The 25,837-nt window shown below is 36.7% G+C and overlaps 1 long non-coding RNA gene across 1 annotated transcript; it reads left to right on the top strand.

Moving 5' to 3' along the window:
- The first annotated feature begins 16,574 nt into the window (after positions 1–16,574).
- Positions 16,575–18,830, top strand: LOC140885308 (uncharacterized). The gene is made up of 2 exons (XR_012150880.1): positions 16,575–16,795; positions 18,609–18,830. It is a non-coding gene; the product is annotated as an uncharacterized lncRNA (long non-coding RNA).
- Positions 18,831–25,837: the final 7,007 nt, after the last annotated feature.

The following is a 25,837-nucleotide window of genomic DNA, read 5'->3' as shown; positions in this document are numbered from 1 at the left end:
TAGAGTCTCAATGATGTTTCAAGTAGTAAGGACTAATGGTGTACAACCAAAACCGCGGACTTTATCCACTCAATAAGTGATAACCACTTGGAAAGTCCGGATAGGGTAGTTCGATCATTCATCATATGAATATCCATTTGCATGCTTCAAACATCACTATGTTCCCTACCAATGAAACGTGGTACTCTGCATCGCAAATGCTAGTCTCAAACTCGAGCGATCCTTATCCTTATTATCGGACGGCTCAATCGACTAGGAACAGTTTAGAATATACAGTGACTATAAGATGTGTTTCATGATAGACATCCCCATGTTCTACCACATCTTACATACACTATAGTATATTCAAGGTCTTTATCAAAACAACAATAGTATATCACAATATAACAATATGAAGAAAGATAAAGTCATTGCCATTAATAAAAGTGTAAATTATATTAAACAAAAGATTGTTTATACAAAGAGTCATCAAAGCCCTTAGCCACAAGTTGGCTCACCAGGCACCCACTCTTTCATTGTTGTCAAGGATTCACCACATGCTTGTGAGTGTGGATATTCTATGCGATCTGAGGAGATATTAGTGTAACAAATCTCTGGCCAGAGTACATGATGTGCTTTAGGTTACTTGGTTTCCTAGTAGCACATGCGATGTCACTATTTGATCTTCAAGATGCATTGCATAGTTATCGAATCTCGAACGACTCTCGATGTACCAATGGTTGTTGATTCGATCGGGATATATGGATGAAGGGACCGTACTGTACGCTAACCAAAACCTACTGGTTCTTTCAGGCACTATCAGTGATACCTAGGGAATCATGGGGCGATGTTGCTAGGCGCTCTTACCATGATTCGATGGGTAAGTCAGAAATTGTTGTTCCGAGTCACAAGGAGTTGTGAGCCCACGACTAGCTGTATTCCTGAACCATTGAGGGTTACACAAGTAATGGATTACTAATCCCCGTTGAGATAGTTAAATTTAAAGAGTTAAATTTAGCGAAAGAGAAGTTGGACTTATTAAATAAAGGGAGAGGAATTTCCTAAAATGACATAGGGATGGACATTTTTGGAAATCATTGAATTCGGATTCAGAAAAATTATCTTGACTTTAAAAGGTGCAGAAATGGTTTCTGTGCACATTGGTGAAATCGTTTTATCAATCGGAGTCATGATGAATTTTATATTAATTTCTATAGTAACAGGCTTGGCTTGTTGAGCTTAAGTTATGACTAATGGGCCCTAAGAAGTTAGTGTCCTATTAGACATATAACTTAATCTAGTACAGAAATTATATATAGTCCAAGCTTGAATTTTCAAAAATCACACCTTGCAGTTTTCGAATATCCTAGAATTTATCTAAGGGGAATTTCGAATTCCCTTCTCCCTTTTTGAGAGAATTCAGTTTGTGATTTTTGGAAAATTACATTCTGAATTGACAGATCAAATCTGTAAATCTCTTCGATAAACATCTGATTGATTTCTAGTGCAATCAATCAGAGGGTTTTTGTTTTCTATTCGTGGACCTAATTCAGGAGTTGATCGAGCAAGTCATCAGTTCCTGGGATTTACAACAAGAGCAGATTTAATCTGTTGGAGTCCATTGATCAAGCCATAGCTTGAAGAGGTAAAATATTAATTGTTATTATTATTTTACTTGTTGATTTTAATCGTTAGTATTTGATACCCATGATATGGAATCGTTTCATATAATAAAATAAAAATTTTAAACTTTCGCTGCTACGGGTATCACATCTTTGATCCGAGAACGCGTGTTCCAACAGTGGTATCAGAGTCAGGTTGATCTCAGATCAAACGATTAAAATTTATCGATTGTACAAATTTTGGCCTCGGTTTTTGAAACAAAACAAAATTTTTAAAATTAAATTTGAATGGCATCAAGGGCAGCGAAATCGCTGCCCGAGGCAGCGATCGTCGCTGCCCAAGCTCCACGTGGGCTGCCCTGTCCCACGTGGAGGCAGGGCTGCCCGAAAACGTCCCGGGCAGCCCGAAAAATTAAAAATCGTTTTTTTTAAGAATTTTAAATTTTTGAAATTTTAGTTTTTGGTCTGATCGAAAATTGTTTTGATTAGTCCACGAGGCATCGGGTCAAATTATCTGAGTCCGAAATTTTTAAAATTGATTTTTGGATAAATTTGAATTTTTGGAAAATTTATAAATATTATCCGTTAAATTAAATTTTATAAAATTAATTATTTTGGCACAATTGATGATAAGATATGATCTTATGAATATATTAGATAAAATTTGATTTTATCTTTTTAATTATGTTGACATTGCATGTTATCCAATGATTTAATTATTAAATTAAATATTGGATAAAAAGATGATCGATTGCCATGACCAATTTTGTAGGTGTATGTTAGATTGTTTACATTTGGTTTTTATTATTGTTGTTGGGTTTTATTAATGAGCTTGGTTTATGGCCCAATTTGATTTGTCATTTGTAATAAAAGTGGGCCTGGTTTATGGCCTGTTCCCACCCTTAAATATGTATCCCCTACTTGTCATCGAAATTTATTAGACTTAGTGGGAGATAAAGTTTTGAAGACAATGGTGGGCTCAGCAGACAATAAAGATCGAAGAAATGTAAATTGGAAGCTCAATGTAATAGGATTGCATTGCATACTTTCATATCACCTAGGATTGGACTTAGACTCGTGATTGGCAACCACGGGTCGATTAGTTCTAGGGGTCGATCATCCTTTAATATAATATATGATATTATTGTTGTATGCATGTTTAGACTAAATTGCATCAATCCCGCAAGCATACAAATATTGAATGATGAGACAAATTTTCAAAATTAAAATCCCTCATTTTAAATATGATTTAAAATTGATATCAAGATAAACAAAAGGGAATTTAAATATTGTTTAAATGTTCCTACCTTCCATCAACGATCAATGTATGAGATGCTACCCGCGGGCAAGGTCCGGCTCATATTATTGGGGGGGGGGGGGGGGGGGGGGGGGGGGCGTTCGTCAGAAAGCTGTACATTGGATCGACACATGTTGTAAGTTGGGTGGAACTCCCATGAGATTGACTCATATTATTAGGGATTTACATGGCGACCGTCCATCATAACTTATTATTGATGGGTCATCTTGACATGTCACAATAAACGGCGTCATATTATTGGGCTCTTATTGGACATGAGGTAAAAACATGGGGGTTGCTTTGGAAGCAATTGGGCTCTACCTTTTGAAAATTATGGTTGGCTGATATTATTCGGGACTATGATTTGTCAATTAGACTCCATGTTCCCACTAAGGAAACCAGTTTCTCGTTTTCACTAGAGGGTAGTGAAATCGTTAAAATAGTGGGAGTGAAATTCATAAAATTAAATCTCTCCTTATTTTATGTCTTAGTAAATTAATTAAGAAATCACTGATAATTATCTGCTTTCATCTCAGTATATCATTATGATGAATCTTCGTAATCCACATGTCTCAATTCTCGAACAAAACAAACTAACTGGAAAAAACTATACGGAATGGTTCCGTAAGTTAAAGATTGTCCCGAGTTCGGAGAAGATTTTCTACGTGCTAGAAAAGGCTCCTCTGAAAGAAGCCCCGACTAATGTAACTTCGGAAAGGTTGTCCGAACTAGAGAAATGGTAGGACCATGATCTCAAGGCCAAATGTTACATGCAAAGCTAGACAAGTCTAAAGGAGTTTGCCATCATTGCAAGAAACCCGGTTACTGGAAGCGCAACAGCAATGAATATATCGAGCAGTTACGAACTGCAAAGGATATATTTTATACTGAAATAAATATTTTACTTAATACTACTTCTTGGGTATAGGATACCAGATGTAGATCTCACATTTGCAATGAGTTGCAGATGATGACAAGAAGTCGTAGGCTAAGGATGGGTAAGACCCAGTTAAGGCTCGGAAATGATTCCAGAGTTGAAGCCAAAGCTGTGGGAGACATTTGTTTAAATTTTGTAAAACAATTTTAAGCTATTTTTGAGAGATGTTTCATTTGTGCCAGACTTTATTAAAACATTATTTCTATTTCTATGCTTGATAGAGATGGTTTTTCTTGAAATTTTGCGAATGGGATTTGCAATATGTACAAGAATGAATGTTTGATCGGAAATGGATAACTTGAAAACGATCTATATAACTTAAAATTAAAAGATGTTCCAGTTAATTATGTTGATAAACCGGAAACAACAATTAAAAGGAAAAACGATAGTCAAAATCCAACAAACCTTTGGCATGCTAGGCTAGGTCACATTTCCTCAAGGAGGATGAACAAGCTAGTGGGAGAGGGCATGTTTGATATGTTTGATATTAACTCTGTACCAACTTGTGAGTCCTGCCTAAAAGGAAAAATGACTAAAACTCCTTTCAAAGAAAAACCTGAGCGTAGTCAAAATCTGTTGGATTTGATCCATACTGATGTTTGCAGCCCATTTAGTATTGGTACTAAATTTGGTCACACCTACTTCATTACCTTTACTGATGATTATTCTAGGTACGGGTATTTATATTTGATGAAATATAAGTCTGAATCATTTGAAAAGTTCAAAGAATTCAAGGTTGAAGTAGAAAAAAAACTAGGTAAAAGTATTAAAGCACTTCGATCGGATCGAGATGGAGAATACTTAAGTTACGAGTTTTTGAACTATCTAAAAGAGAATGAGATTCTCTCTCAGTGGACTCCTCCTATGACACCTCAGCTAAATGGTGTTTCGGAGCATCGCAATCGAACTTTGTTGGACATGGTTTGATCTATGATGAGCTTCACTGAGCTCCCACCTTCATTTTGGGGCTATGCACTTGAAACAGCGGTATTGTTGTTGAACAATGTCCACACTAAAGCAGTGAATAAAACTCCATACGATTTATGGAATGGAAAAACCCCTAAGTATTCATACTTAAGGATTTGGGGATGTCCTGCTTACGTGAAGAAGACAGTGGAAGATAAGTTGGATAGTCGATCCACCTTATGTTATTTTGTAGGATATCCAAAGAACTCAATCGGATATTATTTCTATCATCCTACTGAAACAAAAATGTTTGTTTCAAGGAATGCCACCTTCATGAAGAAGAAGTTCTTACTTGATAAGAAAGGCAAGATGATGGAACTCGAAGAAATTCGAGAAGAACCCGAGATACAAAATAATGTTCCCACACCTCAGGAACCTATAGATGACACGCCTATTCCTAGAAGATCCGAGAGGACTTCTAGACCTCCTATTCGATATGGTCTGCTTCTTAAAGGGGATCAAAGTGAACCCGAAATTGGATGTGATCCAAAAACCTTCAAGGAAGCAATTTCTGATGCTGATTCGAATTTATGGCTTGAAGCTATGCAGTCGGAAATAGACTCGATGCATACAAACCAAGTTTGGTCTTTAGTAGATCCTCCCGATGAAATTGTTCCAATAGGGTGTAAATGGATCTACAAGAGAAAACTTGGGCCTGATGGTAAGGTACTGACCTACAAGGCACGATTGGTCGCAAAAGGTTATACTCAAAGACAAGGTGTTGACTATGATGAAACTTTTTCACCAGTCGCAATGTTCAAGTCCATAAGAATCCTTATTGCCATAGCAGCTTGGTATGACTATGAGATATGACAAATGGATGTGAAGAATGCATTTCTTAATGGAAACATTAAAGAAGAAATCTATGTGATGCAGCCCGAGGGATTCACATCCATGGGAAGCGAGCATAAGGTATGTAAGCTTCAGAGATCAATTTATGGTCTCAAACAGGCATCAAGAAGTTGGAACCAGAAATTTGATGAAAAAATAAAGGATTTTGGTTTCATCAAGAACCCGGAGGAACCATGCGTGTACAAGAAAGTAGTTAAGGATGCTGTGACATTCTTAGTACTTTATGTTGATGACATCCTACTCATTGGGAATGCTGTAGGGATGTTGCAGTCAACAAAGATATGGTTATCAGGTAGATTCTTGATGAAGGACTTGGGTGAGGCATCCTATATTCTAGGAATACAGATCTATAGAGATAGATCTAAGAGAATGATAGGACTCACTCAAGCAACCTACATCGACACCATATTGAAGAGGTTCTCTATGGATGAGTCCAAAAGAGGACATCTACCTATGTGTCATGGAGTTTCTCTATCCAAGTTTATGTCTCCCAAGACTGAAGAAGAGATAGATAAAATGACACACATACCATATGCGTCAGCCATATGTAGTATCATATATGGGATGATATCTACCAGATCGGATGTAGCCTTTGCTCTGAGTGTCACGAGCAGATATCAGGCCAACCTAGATCAAATGCATTGGAAAGCTGTGAAGGATATTCTTAAGTACTTAAGAAGGACTAAGAATGTATTCATGGTTTATGGGGGAAGAGAATTGAAATTGGAAGGCTATACCGACTCTAGCTTCCAAAGCGACGTGGATGACTCGAAATCAACCTCTGGATTTTTATTCATGCTCAATGGCGGTGCTGTCTCTTGGAAGAGTTCCAAGCAGGACACCACAGCGGATTCCACCACTGAGGCAGAATACATTGCAGCATCAGCTGCTGCTAAAGAGGCCGTTTGGATGAGGAATTTCGTCCAAGAGTTGGGCGTAATTCCTGAAGCTGTTGGTCCAGTCCTAGTGTACTGTGACAACACTGGTGCCGTTTCTCAGGCAAAGGAACCAAGACCTCATCAAAGATCCAAACACATACTGAGGAAATACCACATCATCCGGGAGATCTTGGAAAGAGGAGACATCACTGTCGAGAGAGTGGCCTCTGCAGACAATATCGCTGATCCACTTACTAAGACCTTGCCAGGACCATTATTTGACAAACATCGCGAAGCAATGAGACTACGTAGTATGACTAGTTGGCTTTAGGGCAAGTGGGAGATTGAAAGAGTGGGTGCCCGGTTAGCCAACTTGTGGCTAAGGGCTTTTATGACTCTATGTATAAACAATCTTTGTTTAATATAATTTACACTTTTATATTGGCATTTACTTTATCTTTTATCATATTATTACGTTGTGACGTATTATACGATGTTTAGATAAAGACCTTGAATATACTAGAGTGCATGTAAGATGTGATAGTGCATATAGATGACTATCATGAAACAAATCTTATAAACACTGTATATTCCAAACAGTTCCTGGTCAATTGAGCCATCCGCAAATAAGGATAAGGATCGCTCGAGATTGAGACTAGCATTTGCGATGCCGAGTACCACGTTTCATTGGTATGGAACATAGAGATGTTCGAAGCATGCAAATGGATATTCATATGATGGATGATCGAACTACCCTATTCGGACTTTCCAAGTGGTTATCATTAATTGAGTGGATAAGTCCGCGGTTTTGGTTGTACACCATTAGTCCTTACTACTTGAAACATCATGGAGACTCTATATGCTAGTACTGTACTTTGACTCGTTTACCGACTCTATGAGGGTTATCAGGTGTCGAGATTGGGTACAGTTACGACACATATAGGAGTCGATGTTTTGTTGTCAAGGATTCACCACACGCTTGCGAGTGTGGATATCCTATGCGATCTGAGGAGATATTAGTGTGACAAATCTCTGGCCAGAGTACATGATGTGCTTTAGGTTACTTGGTTTCCTAGTAGCACATGCGATGTCACTATTTGATCTTCAAGATGCATTGCATAGTTATCGAATCTCGAACGACTCTCGATGTACCAATGGTTGTTGATTTGATCGGGATATATGGATGAATGAACCGTACTGTACGCTAACCAAAACCTACTGGTTCTTGCAGGCACTATCAGTGATACCTAGGGAATCATGAGGCGATGTTGCTAGGCGCTCTTACCATGATTCGATGGGTAAGTCGGAAATTGTTGTTCCGAGTCACAAGGAGTTGTGAGCCCACGACTAGCTGTATTCCTGAACCATTGAGGGTTACACAAGTAATGGATTACCAATCCCCGTTGAGATAGTTAAATTTAAAGAGTTAAATTTAGCGAAAGAGAAGTTGGACTTATTAAATAAAGGGATAAGAATTTCCTAAAATGACATAGGGATGGACATTTTTGGAAATCACTGAATTCGGATTCAGAAAAATTATCTTGACTTTAAAAGGTGCAAAAATGGTTTATGTGCACATTGGTGAAATCGGTTTATCAATCGGAGTCATGATGAATTTTATATTAATTTCTATAATAACAGGCTTGGCTTGTTGTGCTTAAGTTATGACTAATGGGCCCTAAGGAGTTAGTGTCCTATTAGACATATAACTTAATCCAGTACAAAAATTATATATAGTCCAAGCTTGAATTTTCAAAAATCACACCTTGCAGTTTTCAAAAATCCTAGAATTTATTTAAGGGGAATTTCAAATTCCCTTCTCCCTTTTTGAGAGAATTCAGTCTGTGATTTTTTGAAAATTACATTTTGAATTGACAGATCAAATCTGTAAATCTCTTCGATAAACATCTGATTAATTTCTAGTGCAATCAATCAGAGGGTTTTTGTTTTCTATTCGTGGACCTAATTCAGGAGTTGACCGAGCAAGTCATCAAATCCTGGGATTTACAACAAGAGCAGATTTAATCTGTTGGAGTCCATTGATCAAGCCATAGCTTGAAGAGGTAAAATATTAATTGTTATTATTATTTTACTTGTTGATTTTAATCGTTAGGATTTGATACCCATGATATGGAATCGTTCCATATAAGAAAATAAAAATTTTAAACTTCCGCTGCTACGGGTATCACATCTTTGATCCGAGAACGCGTGTTCCAACAAACTTACCATCACCCTTATTAGTATTGTTAGCATATGAAAAATTTTCATGATTACGCATACTAGGGTGATAAGTATTAGGGACAGGGTTACATCGATAGCCTCCATAACCTCTTTGATTGATGTACTGCACTTGTTCAGGATAGTGAGATTCATCTATAGGCCCCGGAACACCTGCTGGTGCTGCAACACTCACTTTATTCAAAGCAGCTACCTGTGTAGTTATTGCAGATAATTGAGCAGTGATAGATGTGAAAGGATCCACTGCATACACTCCAACTGGCTTCTTAACTCCCATACGCTCAGATGGCCATTGAAAACTATTGACCGTCATATGCTCCAGCATATCATAGGCCTGAACATGGTCCATTGCAAATATAGTACCTCCAGCCGCATAATCCATATTCATCCTCGTAGGCGCATTTACTCCGTTGTAAAACCACTTGATCTGTTCCCAATCTGCAAAATTTTGGTTAGGACAACATCTAAGTAATTTTTTGTACCTTTCCCCTGCCTCGTAGAGCTGTTTAGACTCCATCTGCCGGAAAGTGCTGATTTCGATCTTCAGTTGGGTGGATTTGGCAGGTGGAAAATATTTTGCAAGAAATTTTTCTGCCATCCCCTCCCAAGTAGTGATGCTTCCTAGCGGCAGTGATTGGAGCCAACTTCTGGCCTGATCCTTGAGAGAAAACGGAAACAAGCGTAAGCGTATAATATCCTCAAACACACCATTAATTTTTACCGTATCGGTTATCTCCAAGAAAGTGCGTAGGTGTAGGTGAGGATCAGCAGTGGCGCTCCCATTAAATTGGTTCTGTTAAACCATGTTGATCAAGGCCGGCTTCAATTCAAAATTATTGGCGTTAATGGTCCCTCGAGCGATGCTAGAATAGTGAGTCTGGATCGTCGGCCGGAAGTGATCTCTAATTGGCACCAGGGGAGCTTGATTCACATTCTCTTCAGCCATGTTATTGAATTCATCTCTTCTAATTCTTCTCAAAGCACGTGCAGTTCGCTCGATCTCCGGATCAAACAGTAAAGAATTTGCACTTTGAGATCGTCGCATGAACTGCAATTAAAAATAAGAGGAAATCAATTAGTAACTTAAAATAAAATAAATAAAACTCTAAATTAAAATCTAGACTAATTGGTAACAAGACTAAAAAAATAATCAAAATTTACTCCCCGGCAACGGCGCCAAAAACTTGTTGTGAAAAATACTCGCAAGCGTACGAGTGTCAAGTTTTAATATAGTGATAAAATCAAGTATCGATCCCACAGAGAGTAAAATGAAAATATTCAGTGCTTGTAATTAAAATAGTCTAAACTTTATCTAGAAAATCAAAATCTCAGAATTTTGCAGAAAAATAAAATAATCAATGAATTTTAATAGCACGCACACAACTTTCAGATATAATCAATCAGAGAAAACTGGTCTAGAGGTTTAGATTTCACATGGTTTCAACAACAATCAATCATAATTAATTAATCTTCATGAATTTCAATCAATTAATATCCAAGAACACTTAAGTGTATTATTCCCTCTCCCGAGTGCCGAATAAACTATATCAACTACAATTCAATTCCAATATCCCTATTAATAATCTACTTGCAGTGATCAATTCAAAACAATGTTCTTTTTAAAAGCTCTGTTAAAATTATACACTCTTCGAGTTATATAAATAATTAACAGTGTATTTTCTAATGGTCCTATTCAAAATCTCCTCTCCCGAGTGCCAGATTTCAAATAAATATTACAAATCAATTATTGATCAAGTAATAGAAAAGACAATCAATTCTAGAAAAAAAAATTAATCTAGAAGAAACTCAATTCAATAAAATCAAAAATTCATGAAAGCATCTACACCAGGTTCCATCCGACCTCTAGACTATAAAAATTAGTTCATAATAAAATTCTGAATAAAACAATAATTCATAAATCCAAACATATTCAGAATTAAATAAAAGGTAAAAAACAAATCCGTCGATGCGATGCCATGTCCGGTCTCTCGATCTCCGTCTTCATTCTTCAATTAAAGCTTCAGAATTTCCTCCCAGAAATCTCACGATCAAACTCTCTCTGATATGTACGAAAGATATGTGTGTGGCGGCTCTCCTCTCTTCTCCATCTAATGAAAAATACCTTTTATATCGTTATGCAAAAGCCCAACAAAAAGCCCATAAAATATTAAAGTTTTCTTTCCGATAAAAATTCCCGACTTCAGATTTCCGTCGCGCGGCCGCATCACAATCCCAGGCGGGCGCGCATAACTCTCTGGAAAAATACTTCAATCTCACATGAACATATCACGCGATAGCGCTTCCTCACTCATCTTTAGCGCTAAAAAGTAGCGCAAACAACTAAGCCCAATATGAAAAGCCCATTTATTTCCTTGTCGTTTTTTTCTTCTCCTGTTCTTCTATTTTATTTCTTCTATTCTTCTTTTCTTTTTTCTTTTTATTTTCTTCTTTTCTCCACAAAATTCTAATTTTCTTCTTCTTTTCCAAAACACTTCAATAATTTTCTACAACCACAAAAACAACAAAACAACCATATAAATCTGCTCGAAACTAATAATTAACAATTAAAATCATATATAAATTAAGTGTATAAAATACACTTATCAATTCTATCCTCACGAATCTGAGGCAAATCGAAATCTCATCCGGAACAACGTCAGCAAACTCTAAACCTCGGGTACATCAACCAATACGGGCTGAATTCCAGGACATCAACTCTAAATATCGATAATCCTTCTGCACCTCTCTGTAACAAACGGTCATTCGACAGAACAAACATCAAAGAATCCTTGAATCGAGAATTCTTACCGGAGGATTTCCACTCGTCTATCGACTCGGATCTGAATATGACAACTTTCTGAAAACATTTCATTGTTTCCCTGTACTTAGTTAAAGCAGTTAAATAGAACATACAATCAAATCTGATACTTCAATACCAAACTGCCCAATTCAATCACATTCCCATCCAATAAAAGTTCAAAGTTTAGGACTAACCCTGCCGTAAGCCATCCCTTCTCTCAAAAGCAAAGAATAGAAAATTTTGAATTCAAAAGCTCAGAGACAAGACAAACATTAAACATATTCTTCAATAAGAAGATAAGGGACTCATCAGTACCTATCAGTCAAAAGAGCAGAGAATAACCAAAATCGAACGGTTACCTGCTATGTCATCATTGGGTGCTACCTGAGTCTGCGGATCCTCGTTAAGATCAAAGACCAATGTCTGTTGTATCGGAGGTTGATTCATGCTCGGAAAACCTCCTAGTCGATTCTTCTGCGGCAGTTGAAATGAGTGAACCACAGAAGCTTTCCTCTCCAATTGAACTATCGGTCTAAAAGAACTTACAGTCCGAGATCCACCGATACCACGCTGATGACATCTCCTAGCAAAGTGTCCAGTCTGATGGCAGATATTGAAGCTTCCATAAATTCCAAGACAATGCTCACTGAGGTTTCGACCTCCACAATTGTTGCAAGATATACCGGAAGATCCAGAACTCTGTCCTGAACCAAACTATTTCGATCTGCTGGAGCTAGAATAACTGCTCCCAGACTTCTTGAATTATTTTCCTCTCGGTTGCAAATGATCCCTAGTGGTACTTCCTCTATATTCGGTCGATTGGAACGGGATCTTCCAAAGAAATTCAGTTTTAAACAGATTCCATGAAATAACTGTACCTTGATTCTCTAAGGATTTCTTCCTTGAAATCCACCAACCTTTGGCAATCCCATGAAGTTGGTACACAACTAACCGAATTCGACGGTCATCGGTGTAGTCAAGAGAATCGAACAACTGATCGATTTCCTCTAACCAATTCTCACATTCCATAAAACTCTCGGTACTCCCCAGAGTCGGTGGTTGGAAGGTCTAAAACCTCATCAACAAGGCTTCCATCGGTGTCGGAGTAACATCCATTCTTCAGTCGCAGAACAATCTTGTTCAATCGGGGTTCGTAGCTGAATGTTTCCTGTTCAAAATTCGTCGAGGAAACATATCTCATATTCAAGAGAATTTAGGACACAAATATCTCAATTCAATAATCTCGTGTCCATAATCTCTGTTCAACAATTTCATTCCATCTAAGGAATATTCAAATCCGCATTTCTAATATATCATGCTTTACTATTTAACACATAATCTTGCCTCGTAATTTAAATCACACAATCATGTAATTTAAATAATTCATGAATAATAAAGCATGCTCGCATGGAATTCAAATAATTATTTAAATAATTCAATCACATGCGAGAATTTAATTCATGCGGACTCGATCCACCTCGCTCTCTTCTAATCAGTCCAAGATCTTATCTCTCTGATACCACTTAATGTGAGGCCTCGGTTATATACATCTAATCAAGGATAAATCAAACAATCAACGACAGAGAGTCAATGAATAAATCAAGAATTTTTTTTTAAAAAAGCATGCACGGACCCGTGCACCCTTCGTGCCCGGGCATTAAGATGTAGCCAAAGCTCAAAGACTACAAATACACGAACCCCGTGCACACCTCCGTGCCTGGGTCCGTGCAAAAAATGCACAAAAACTCAACTCTCTGCCTCGATCAAAGTTCACACAGACCCATGAACGGAGGCATGTCCGGGGTCCGTGCATGAACAAATTCCAACCTTAACAAAATGCGAAGGTACACGGACCCCTACACGGAGGTAGGCACGGGGTCCGTGCCCTGCAAATTTTCTGAAAGATAAAACAGCAGCAGATCATGCAAACTCAATTCCAACTCCGAAAATCCTTATTTCAACATGCATAAATCCATACAACTCGTATAAAAACAGTACATGAAGTTCTAAAGTTGTACAATACTCGAACTAGTAGAACATGCATCCATTCTAAGTTCTGCCATTAAAAATACAATACAAAGGAGTTCAAATACAAAACGACTCTAAAACAAAGTCCTCACTTCTATCATTCCCAACTCGATCTAGTCATGTTGCCTCTGACTCGAACCTGCTCCTTCTGTTGCCAAGTACACATACAAAACAAGACAAAAAATGGATAACTCCGGTGAGAATATAATTTCCAGTAAAAGAGACATAACATGTAATCCACGTAATATATCAAATCATGATATACATAACAACAAGACAAGAAATTCAAGTAGTATATCAACAACTCAATTCGAAATGCAATGCATGTCTTTAAAAACAAGATTATCGACTCGGATAATAAAATAATCTAGTTTCTTCTTTTGGGATCCCGAGGTCGAGATATCACAACAACTCACTGATTCTCCCGATCAAGGTGAATGATGCATATCCCAATCCTCTAAACTCTGGAGAAACTATAAGGAGCCTTGGGCTAATGGAGTAACTCGACGACCAATGCCACTCGATTATAGTCCCCAAAACATCTAATTAAGACTTGAGCGACTTGGCCCCTTTTAAATCAATCGTTCTGTCTCAGTATGAATGCAAATGAAATCGTAATACATTCAAGTAATTCAACTCAATGCATTTAATCAATCATAACAGGTAATCATGCATGTTGTGATTTAGGGACTCGAGAATCAGTTTAAACTCGAGTATTCTTCCCTTTTCGATTCGATGTCGTCTATTACCTTTTTCCACGATTTGATGTAGCTGCAATCTGGACAAACTACAAGAACAAGAATTTCCAATCAAAATTCCATTCAATCGTAATTCAACGATTAAGGTAAACTCGTTACCAAATCTTGATCAATTCTGCGTTGCTTCGGATTCCACGAACTATGAACTCAATCTTCTTCATTCCAATCTGTACGAAGATACAAAAGAGCTCAATATCAAACAATCCAATTCGAATGAAGCCCAAAAACTCAATCAAACTCCTAAATTCTGAAATCTCAAACCGACGACATAACGACTATAATCTGAACAACCGAAAAACCACAGACAACAATATATCAATCTAATTCAACTTCTAACACCAATAATCCATCAAAAAAATTCAAAATACAATAATATCTTAAAATACCTATTTCAAATTAAGCTTCCAAAAATCATAACAATTTCGAACGACTTTCTTTATACGATCTGTGCTAGCTCAAGAAAAACATATCCAAAAATCATCAAATTCTAACGGCATCCAAAAATTGAAGTATAGTTGATCGAAGAAAAACTTACGGTAGAACGGAGCTCTTGCAGCCGTGATCGCAAATATACCTTCGGATTGAATTTCTATCGGACGGATCGTGCAAACCCGGAAGAAGAAAAGCTTGGAGAGGCGTTAATGGAGGTTGTCGGCTAAGGGAAGAAAAATGAGAAGGAAGAATGAGGCACTACACGCTTACCCCTTACTTTAAATATAAAGACCAAGTCAAAATTTTACAATTTGCAATTTGGTCCCTGAATTCTCAAAAATTGCAATTCAGTCCCTGATCAAATATCAATTCAACACTCGGATTCCAAAACCTCTGATTAACAATATTAATCTCCTATAATCTTGATTAGAATAATTTTGGGGTGTTTCAACATGCATGTTCTAAACTAATCATGTAATTGTTTTTATGAGTACTTACTTTGACCTAAGAAGTACATAATTAGAGTTTTCATATACTTGATTTGGTCTCTTTAATACTCAAATATGTAATAAAATACTGAATCTTCGAATGATTACCATAAATTCAGTCACCATTGGTTTTTGTCCATGGAAGATGAATTTTCATTTAATTTATTTTTAAAAAAAACATGTAGTGACCCAATCCGGAATCACTAATTAACCAAAATTTAAAGCATGCAAATCAACTTAAAAGCGGATATCAGAAAATCCAGTGGAAACTTAATTAAAACAGCTAAAGCCTATCGGCAAAATACAACCGGTCCAAAACAAATACTATTGTTATACAACCCAATCGAATATAATACTAAAATTCCAACATGGAAAACCTACTACAGTACAAATCCATCATGTTGTAGCTCAACGACCGCAACCACCAGATCCGTAAACCTGAGTCCTTCCCTGTAGAATGGGGTGTCCAGAACAAAACCGAGGACATGAGCATAAAAGGTTCAGTACGAAAGTGTGACACCTAAAATCCAATCTACTAAATCTCATGCATTAAATTAAATAAATATTAGGATTTATTATTTTTAGGTTTAACTAAATTAAATTCTTTATGCGAATTGTGTGTTAATAAAATATTTTATTATTTATTCAAATAATTTTATTGTACTAACTATTTAATTACTGTTTTTAATTGTTTAAGTTTATTTGTCAAAATGATTTTTATTATGCAAATTTAATTGTTTTAATATTTTTAAGGTTCAAGTTTGCATATTGAAATGATTTTAATAGTTTAGTTTATTCTTTTAAATGATTTTAACTGTTTAGCTTATTTGTTTAAATATTTTTGAGTGTTCAACTTATTTATTTTAAATAGCCTAAGTTTAGCTTTTAGTTATTTTAAATTATTTTAAACTATTTTAAATGTCTAGCTTATTTATTTAAATCCTTTTAATTGTCCAAATCATTTTAAATATTTTTATTTTCGCTTGTGTATTTATTTAAATTGTTTTTAAACGTTTTTTTAGTTTGTTTAAAATTATTTTAATCGTTATGCTTGTTATTTAAATATTTTACTCGTTACTGTGACATCTGAATATTTAAAGTGCTTAATTCTTAAATTTTTTCAAATTTTAGTATTTGCGGAATTTGGGCCTAACACTTATAAATACTGCATATTATATTTTATGTATTATGTTTCTTACCCACTTGAACATTTGTACTGACCCGGCCCGTTAAGGATTACACAACCATTCATCGGCCCAATTCTTTTCCCTTTCTCCAAGCCTTAACCCGACACAGACTTCCCTTTCTCTCCATTTCTCTCTAATGGATCGATTTCCTTTTTACCTTGGTGCTGCAGCAGCCGCCGATTTCACCAGCACCACCGGCTGCCGCCAGCCACCAGTTCCGACGTAGCCTCCCTTAGTCGAAGCTGTTCGGGTTGTTGCTGCATTTCCTGGACTCGATTCCAACTCATTTGAGTTTCCCCATTTCCCTTACTTTTCTGATATTTCGTGATTAAGGCAAGATTATGGTTCATTTTCTCACTTATAGATTATTTATGTGTGTTTTGATTGGTGTTAGGTTTTGTGCAATTTATTTTTTTGAAAACTAAGCGTGAATGCGTGCCCTGCTATTTCCTTCAAATAACGGCTTTTGGCTTTTTGGTTGATTATTGTTTGGAAACCGATTTAGTCATGTTAAAGGTAGAGGAATGATTGATTTTGAAACATTTGAAAAGCAATGAAATGGAAGGCTGCATTATGTTCGAAACTTTTTTAGTTTTCTTGGAAATTTATTTTCGATAATTTGATGTTATTGATGGTGATGATGGGTTGGTGATTTAGGAGCTACCATGGTGATACGTATTTCACATGGTAGTGCTTAGGATGTCTTGAAAATAGTGGTTGAGTTGGATTTGTGGAGCAATTCGAATTGGCTAAGGTGTGGCTCGGTTTTGGAGGAATGGTTAGGGGCTGTCCTCGAGCAGGGTTTGAGCTGGTTATAGGTGCGATTTTAGTAGTGAGGGATGAGCCATAATTTTGGTCTTGGTCTTAGTCTAAGGGCTTGGAACTTGGGAGTTTCATAGTTATGTTTTGATCAAGAACAAGAGGTGGATATGAGCAGACTTTTTTGTTGAAATGTGAGCTGTCCGGAAATCGATTTTTAAAACAGAGTTAAACTCGGGTTTTGGTCAAGGGCTCGAGTTTGGAAATAGTCTAGGATGGTAGGGAAACATCTTTTCAAGAAGGAACCAATTCGGTTAAGTTTTGGTCGAGTTCTAGGTGCTCGAATGGCTAAATGCAGATTTTGAACTATAAAGAGGTGGCTGTCCGGAAGTATATATCTAAGGCAGGGCTAAAGGTGGTATTTGTTTATGGGCTCGGATCTGGAACTCGTTTTAGATGTCAGGATTATGTAGGTTCAAGCGGGAATTAATTCGGTTAAGTTTTGTTGATATTCTAGATTTTTGAATGAATGTGTGCAGAATTTTGAAGTCATAGGTTGCTGCCCGGAATTGGAATTTTATAAAATGATTGGATAAGAATAATTATTCGAGGATGACTTCTATATTTAGTTCTAAGTGTCAAGCAGAATCCCTTTTGACTAAGAACCGAGCAAGATACATATTTTACGGGCGAACCATACCAAATTGTCTTAAGCGTGACTTTATGGTTTAACTTCCTCATCCTTTGGTTTGTCTCCTAAATCACCATCCCGATAATCCATGTGTGAGTCATATGCATGATTATTGATTAACATTTACATGTACGTCATATTTACATATGCATGCTAAGTCTCAAATTCAATAAAGGAAAAGAATATTTTTGAATTAAGTGAGATGGTTGTGACTACATATTCATGTGTTCGTGTGGGGCTGAAAGACGTTTTGGCCTTCCTTACCAAATCATCATGGGTTTCCTTACCTTAGCATGTGTTTGTGTGGGGCCGGAGCTATTATGGTATCCCTTACCAATAGGGCAAGATTGGGTTGGGTTCCATCTCGACCTCCTTGCGGCATTGTGCACTATAGCCATGATCATGATCGAAATCACAGAGTCACAATCAAGGATCTAAGTTCACAGTTACAGTTACAGATTCAGATACGGTTTATGCAGTTTCATTGATTATACATGACTTAGCCATGCATATGTTTCATTCATGTTCTCTCATTCATTTTGAAGTTTAGTTACTTGTTTAAAGTAAGGGCACAAAACAAAGGTATTTTTAGTATCAGTTATTTTTAATCTGTGTGTGCTTGTATTTACGTAGTACTCGTTATCCCCCCCATATTCTTGATGAGTCTTTTAGACTCACTACACTTATTGTTTTTAGGTGAGGAGTATTTCATAGAGATTGAGGGGCAAGACTATCGAGTGGACTGCGATGCGGGCACGACACATCCCTCCGACCTATGCTATCCTTCTGCAAAAATTTATTTTAACATTTCATAGTCTTTTATTCTGTTTCTTGGATTAATGTAAACGTAAAGATTCATTGATCGTCTTTGAGCATGTAAATATAAAAGTGTTAATTATTTTGATGGTTGAATTGTCAGATCTTCTTCTCCGGTCTTCGTTCGTTTCTCTGTCTGAATTATTTAGTATTGTTGGTCGTTTTATTTTGACTGTTGTCTGTGACAGGTGGGTTGTAATATAAACAGAGAGGTCATGCCGAAATTTTTTTGAAAATCCGTATTTTATTTAGTTTAATTTAAAAGTTGAGTCAGGGTCGTTTCAGAAAGCATGAGTATGCAAGTACTATAAGTGAAAATTCAAGTGAAGGGTATCGAGAACCTATAAAGAATACTGCTCAGTCAAAGGCGCCATGGTATGTAGCACGCTAGGCCGTCGCATCTGGAGGTGGCTCTCATACCATAAAACCGTGGACATATCTGGATCCAAAACCATGGAATCCATCCACAAATATAATGGGGTTGAGCGACCCCTCTACTGGTTATAACAATAATATAGGCCCAACGTACAATGTATGCAACAATAATATCCGTGACATAATATATATGCACATATCAATAATGTCACATAAAACATGCAAACATAGGAAATGCATACTCAAACAGGGTATCTATGTGATACCCCTGTCCCACATTGAAAAAATAAAGTATTTAAAATGATTTTATAATGAGTTACAATTTACTTCTATAGCAACTTGGGTAAATCATTTTCGTAAAGCGAGGACGAATACGAAGTAGTTGCTATAGGAGCCCATTGTGTGCAGTCACATAGGCGCGGGCCTGGGTCCGGGACGTGAAAAATGGTATCAAAGCCGGCACTAGACGGAAGACCCTGGGAAATAAGTGTTATGCGGGGCAAAGTGATACGTGCGTGGGAGCTATCTCTTGAAACTGCGGGGAAAAGTGCTAAATAACGGGAGCCACCTCTTGAACCTGTAGGAGCCACCTCTAGATTCTTGGTGCTGGTGGATCGAGAGTTCAGGTCGCGGCGAGGAAGTCGCGTTCTGAAAGAGGGGTGATTGTGATACCCCTGTCCCAATGAGAAAAATGAAGTATTTAAAATGAGTTTATAATGGGCTACGATAGAATTCTATAACAACTTGAGTTAATCATTTTCGTAAAGCGATGACGAATACGAAGTAGTTGCTATAGGAGCCCATTGTGTGCAGTCATGCAGGCGTGGTCCTGGGCTCGGGGCATGACAATCTTGGATAGTACGTCCGTACCTCAAGTAAGCAACCTAGCGGTACAAGTCCTCTAGTCCAAGCCTATAAGCAGACAATCCTTGTATCACAAAACCTTAAATAGACTAATAGATACTTACTTAAGCTAATATGAGTTTAGTAGTATATCTGCGTCCGTCGTTAGTACACTGATGGCGATAGTCCCAAAACTCGGGCACAACTCTGCTACAACTCTTGCAGTGCTCCGTCGCCTCTTGGCTCTCGAGAAGAACGCCTAAAAGCTCTAAAATCGAGATAGAAAGCAGAGGGAAGAAAGGGGAATTGGCAATTGAAATGGCCATTCTCAGCCTCTATTTATAGACATAGATAGGATGGCCCGATCTCTGAGATCGGATCTTCCGATTTCCTCCAAGCAACCCCTTCCAAACAAGTGTCCTCTTATCCAATAACTGGCTACCGAGAGAGTTCGGATCATCTGATCCCTACCTTTGGGTCGTCCGATCTCCTAGATTTTTCACATCAAATCCTTATCTCTTATCGGAATGAGATAGGATCGTCCGATACTAACCTTTGGATTGTCCGATCTCCTAATCTAGCTTTCGAAGCGTTCGGATAGTCCGATCCATTTGCCTTGTACATTTCGGATCGTCCGAACTCTTGAATACTTGAACTACTTTGGACCATTTTCGAATGTCCTGAATCTGATTTTCCACTCCTTTAACTCATTTGATAATTTCTTAATCATGTTTTAGAAAGTGGAATAGTTTAATTATTAGTCGGACTGCTACAAAACATGTTCTCAACTAATCATGAAATTTTTTGCAAGTACTTACTTTAACCTATGAAGTACCCAATTTGAATTTTCAGATACTTGATTTGGTTATTTGGGTACTTAGAATATGTAATAAAATATCGTGTCTTCGAGTGGTCACTATAAATTCAGTTATCGTTGCCAAGGAAGATGCATTTGGATAACTTATTCAAAAAATTTCTTCATTATCAGCTTCAGATTTGGGCATGGATCTTCTTGTTGAGCGACTGTTGATCTCCGCGGAGTCATTTGTGAGAGGGAAGATGGCTTTCTCAGAGTTTGAACTGAAATCTCCTAGTGTGGAATAATTTATATATAAACACCTTCAATTAAATTTAAACTGTTATTTTTATTATTATTTTAATAAAATTTAGATTATTTATAATATAGTTTTTTTACTCGCTTTATAATATAGTTTTTGAACACCACACATATTGTTCTATCATCACTTGTTTTTATTTTCAAATTTATATTAATACAAATTGGCTGAAATCAATAACCGGAACCGAATCCAAGAGATTTTGTTCTGGTCTTGGAAATTTTTTAGGCTGTTCGTGCAACCAATAAAAATGTAGATCCATGATTTAGACACTACTCTTAGGATGTTGATTTTTTTTTCCTCTTTGATTTTATATTTATATATGTGAAACTACTTGTGTATTTATAACAGTTTAATTTAATGTACTTTTTATGTGGTTTATCAAATAACAGTCTACTGGATCGGACAGGTGTCAGAACTTTGCCTCAGGTCTGACTGCAACTCCGAACTGGAGAACTAGTTTGGAAACTTTTTTTTGAGTGATTATATGGTTTTAGCCCATGTTTTCAAAACCTAACTGGACCAGCCGATTCAACCACTTTGATCGTGGACCGACCACATGTCCTGTAGTGACCCGCACCGTGATCACCTACTAATCATAAGCTTAAGCATGCAAATAAACTAAATCAGAGAATCTGCGAAATTAAAAGGAACCATATACCAGAAAGTAAAGCCTAGTGTTCAACCCTTCCAACCAGCCTTGGTCACCACCTAAACTCCCCGACTTCAAGAATAAAAACCTGCATCTACCCCATTGAATGAGATAACAATATAACAAAAAATAATCGGAAGTGAGCCTAACACGCTCAGTACGAGAGTATGAGTATACACTATTATATGTGCATGAATTCAAATGAATTGGGTCCAAAACATAGGGTATATAGCACACTGCGTCGTCGCATCAGGAGGTGGCTTCTATACCCAGTGGATAATGGTGACCTAATACTAGTACAAGTGTCCAACCATAACGGTGACCTGACACAGGACTTACGTATCCAACCATTCACAAACTCGTAGGGTGAGCGCCCTACTACAGGATACATCTAAGGTAAATGCTCAATATGCTTATGTATGCAACATACAATCATGACATGTTGTATATAAAGGCATACAAAACATGCAATCACATAATCCATGCAAACACATAATACAAGCATACTCAATATGGATATCTCGAATAATACTTCTGTACCTTACTAAGGCAGATCCTAGAAGCTCCCCTCTAGGTCCAAGCCTACCATGCAGCACTACAATGCATAAATACCATGCATTACTTAGCATGCCAAACATCACCTAACATGCTCTAGGGACCTTAATTAAACTATAGCCTACTTCCTATTTACTATAGGGAACCAAAGCCATACCTTCGTCCGTCATCAGCGTGCTGATGTCGCATGTCCCAGAGACTGGGCATAGCCTACCTATGACCCCTGGACACCTCGTCAGAGCTCCGCCGCCTGGATACTACTGCGGACACTGTCCGCTATAAAAATACTACTTCCTACTCTAACTCTTAAAGAAAGAGTCCCGAAACCCTTAAAATAGATCCATTACCAGGAGAGGAGATGATATTTTTCAATCCAAAATGAGGAATTCGGAACCCCTATTTATAGACGAAGATCGGAAGCTCTGATCGCCTGATCGTAAGCTCCGATCTTTGCATGCATGCAACGTTTCCATCGACTACGATCGGAAGCTTTGATTTGCACTTCGTAGGTTCCGATCTCTCACGTTTCTTCCGAACTGCTTCATTGCTTCCATTCTGATAGGACGTTCCGATCCTGGTTCGGAAGTTCCGATCCTGTTTAAGCCCAATAAGCCCATTAAGAATTTTTTGGGCATTCTGGACCAAATCTCCTGGTCCGATTGATCATATTCAAATATCTTAATTATGTTTTATTAAATCTAAACATGATTAGCAACTTAATCTTGTAAAATGGAACTGGGTTACTACATTCTCCCCCTACTTAAAGATATTTCGTCCTCGAATAATCTTAAGTATCGAATGTAGTTATCATTGAATAAACATCTTTTATTCATAATGAACATTTTACAAGATACAACTGAAATGCAAAAATTCCAAATAAATTCTGGACAATTCGTACGCATACTGCTCTCACGTTCCCACGTGGCTTTTTCAATGCTTTGATACAACCACTGAACTAGAACAAGAGAAATGATTCTTGTTGTGTGAACTATATCTCATGTCACTTTACAATAATCCAATTAGACCAATAAACTCTAGAGATATCTTTCTGGTGAATGTATCAATCCTCGATTGAATTTATTCTGGTCCTTCAACATGTTGCTCCCCCACTTATTCCTAAAACAGTGTAGTATGACATCATCATCCGTACAACACCTTTAATGGTGTCACACCATTACTGTTGTGACTACAAGAAAAATGCTCATCAACAACGGTTAAAAACCGTTGTTGTAGACCCTGAACAACTGTTGTTAAAAGCAGTGTTGTTAAAAGATATGCTCAAAGACAACGGTTAAAAACCGTTGTCTTTCAGGGCAAAGACAACGATTTTACAACAGTGAAAAACCGTTGTCTTTTCCTTCAAAGACAACGGTTTTTTACCGTTGTCTTTGAGCATGTCTTTTTAAGATTAGGTATTCAACAACAGTTTTAAAGTATCTACGACAACGGTAAAAAAACGTTGTCTTTTTCAAATAAAAAAACAAAAAAAAATTAAATTTAATACACAATTTTCTTTTATTATAAATCATTTAAAATAAAAAATTAAGAATGAAAATTTCATATACAATTTTTCAACATTCGAAAATAATGTAAACCAATAAAATGACAAAGAAGGACACTAATAAAACAAAGTTAAAACAACTCAACACGTTAAAATTTTTGCTTAGATGTTGATGTAGAGACCACACTCCAGCTCCTAATGTTTCCTTGATCTGTTGAAGCCTCTTCAGTTTTTTCGATTTTCCCACGTTCTTCCAAATGCTCTAGAATTGAAAGCTTGCCTGAAACGGTGCACTTCCCATTGAAACACCAAAAATAGACTTTGAAAATAATGCAGATCAACAGTAGACCTATATCTATTAAGTACTAATATATAATAACATGTGACGTAGAGCTAAAAATAACAAGTGAAATATAACATACGAGGGTTAAAACCAATAGGACCAGTAGAGGACGGATGAGGAACTTGAGAGGGACTAGCCATCCATCCAGCAAGAGGAGTTGGCATAGGACCTGGAGTTGGCTGAAATTACTAGACAACCAGAGGAAGATTTAAAAAAAATTAAGTGTGCATTATCCATAATAATTATCATAACCAAGCTGAATCAAATAAGCAAAATCCAAGTGATTTTGCATCAGATGATAAGTAAAAAGTGTGTAATTAGTGACTATAACAATACACAAGTCTCGTACAAAAATTAGAATAAAATGATGATTTCAAGAATGATAACCACTCATGCATAATGGAAAGATCATTTAAGTTTCTCGTTAAAAGTCACTAAATTGAAGAACATGAATTCTGGGAAAGCCTTCAGCTTCCTCTCTTTCTTTCTGAGTGTTATAACCCCAATCCCCTGAAAACACACAGAAATTAAAAGAAAAAAAACTTTAAAAATTATACTAATCAATAAATATTATTTTAAACTAAACAATAAATCATTTACACTAAACCATTGTATTTGGAAGCTCATTACCGTGTAAATATTCGTAAAAGAATTCAAAATTTTGGGATCATCATCCCATTTCAGCCCATCATTGTAAAATTGTCGCCCGTTGAAACCACAAAATCTATGTCTAATTCTTTAGATTGAAACTGAGACCTGGAAAGCAACTTTAGATTGGTTGAAACCTCCATTTCAAAACATTTAATAAAATAAATATAGGAAGTAAAATAACCATAAACTGCTTGGTTTCAAATAAATGAAAACAAGAAACATAGCAATGTATTCCTATTTGTCAACAGCAAACAAAAAAGATTTCCTTCATGATTTGTGCATCAAATAAGCGAACTGGCATTCATCACAAGAGATAAGAACGAAAGTATTTATAGTCTCTGAGCAAAAGTTTATGCTTATGTTGATACAAGCAGAAGAACTGCTTAGTTTTCGTATTCCTAAATATACCAGAAAATGTGATACAAACTCTCCATTAACTTTTTTAAACAAAGATTACGTGTAATTGAAACTCTGCTATCAAAATAATCACCACTAATCAATCATTAATATTTTATGCATACCGTCAAAAAAATATATATATTTTATGCATGCTTTGAACATATTAGAATGCTTTAAAGCTATTCTTTTTATGGAAGTGACACGCGGTTACTATAAACAGTAGCAAGAACCTAAGAATATGAATCTTTCTTTTGAACCTTCTAATTGCCATTTTTTAATTAATCTACCTTTAAAAGGGTTTAATACCCATCATCCTTTGGCTATAAAATCCCTTGCTTCCTCTTCAATTTCTCGAAGTACAACCTCCTCTCCACTCCTTTCCTCTCCTCTCCAGAGTCTATTTTCCTTGTTCATATGCAAACTTTGCATATTTACTTCGATAGATATTTCAAAAAAATAAATTAAACATATATATGCTACAACTTAAGTCCATAAAATCGACTAACAAAAACTATAACTTAAGAAACCATAAGAAAACCTTTATAATTTATCTTATGTAGTGTTCCAACACACAAATTCGTAATCAAGCTTTGATTAAAAAAAAAAAAACTCACTACAACTTCAAATTATTACCTTCAAATAATCCAAGGTTTGAAATTGACACACTCCGATCCG

The sequence above is a fragment of the Henckelia pumila genome, chromosome 1 (assembly GCF_033568475.1).
Source record: "Henckelia pumila isolate YLH828 chromosome 1, ASM3356847v2, whole genome shotgun sequence".
NCBI classification, from domain to species: Eukaryota; Viridiplantae; Streptophyta; class Magnoliopsida; order Lamiales; family Gesneriaceae; genus Henckelia; species Henckelia pumila.
Note: the sequence above shows the minus strand (reverse complement) of the source record. Positions and strands in the feature narration are given on the sequence as shown.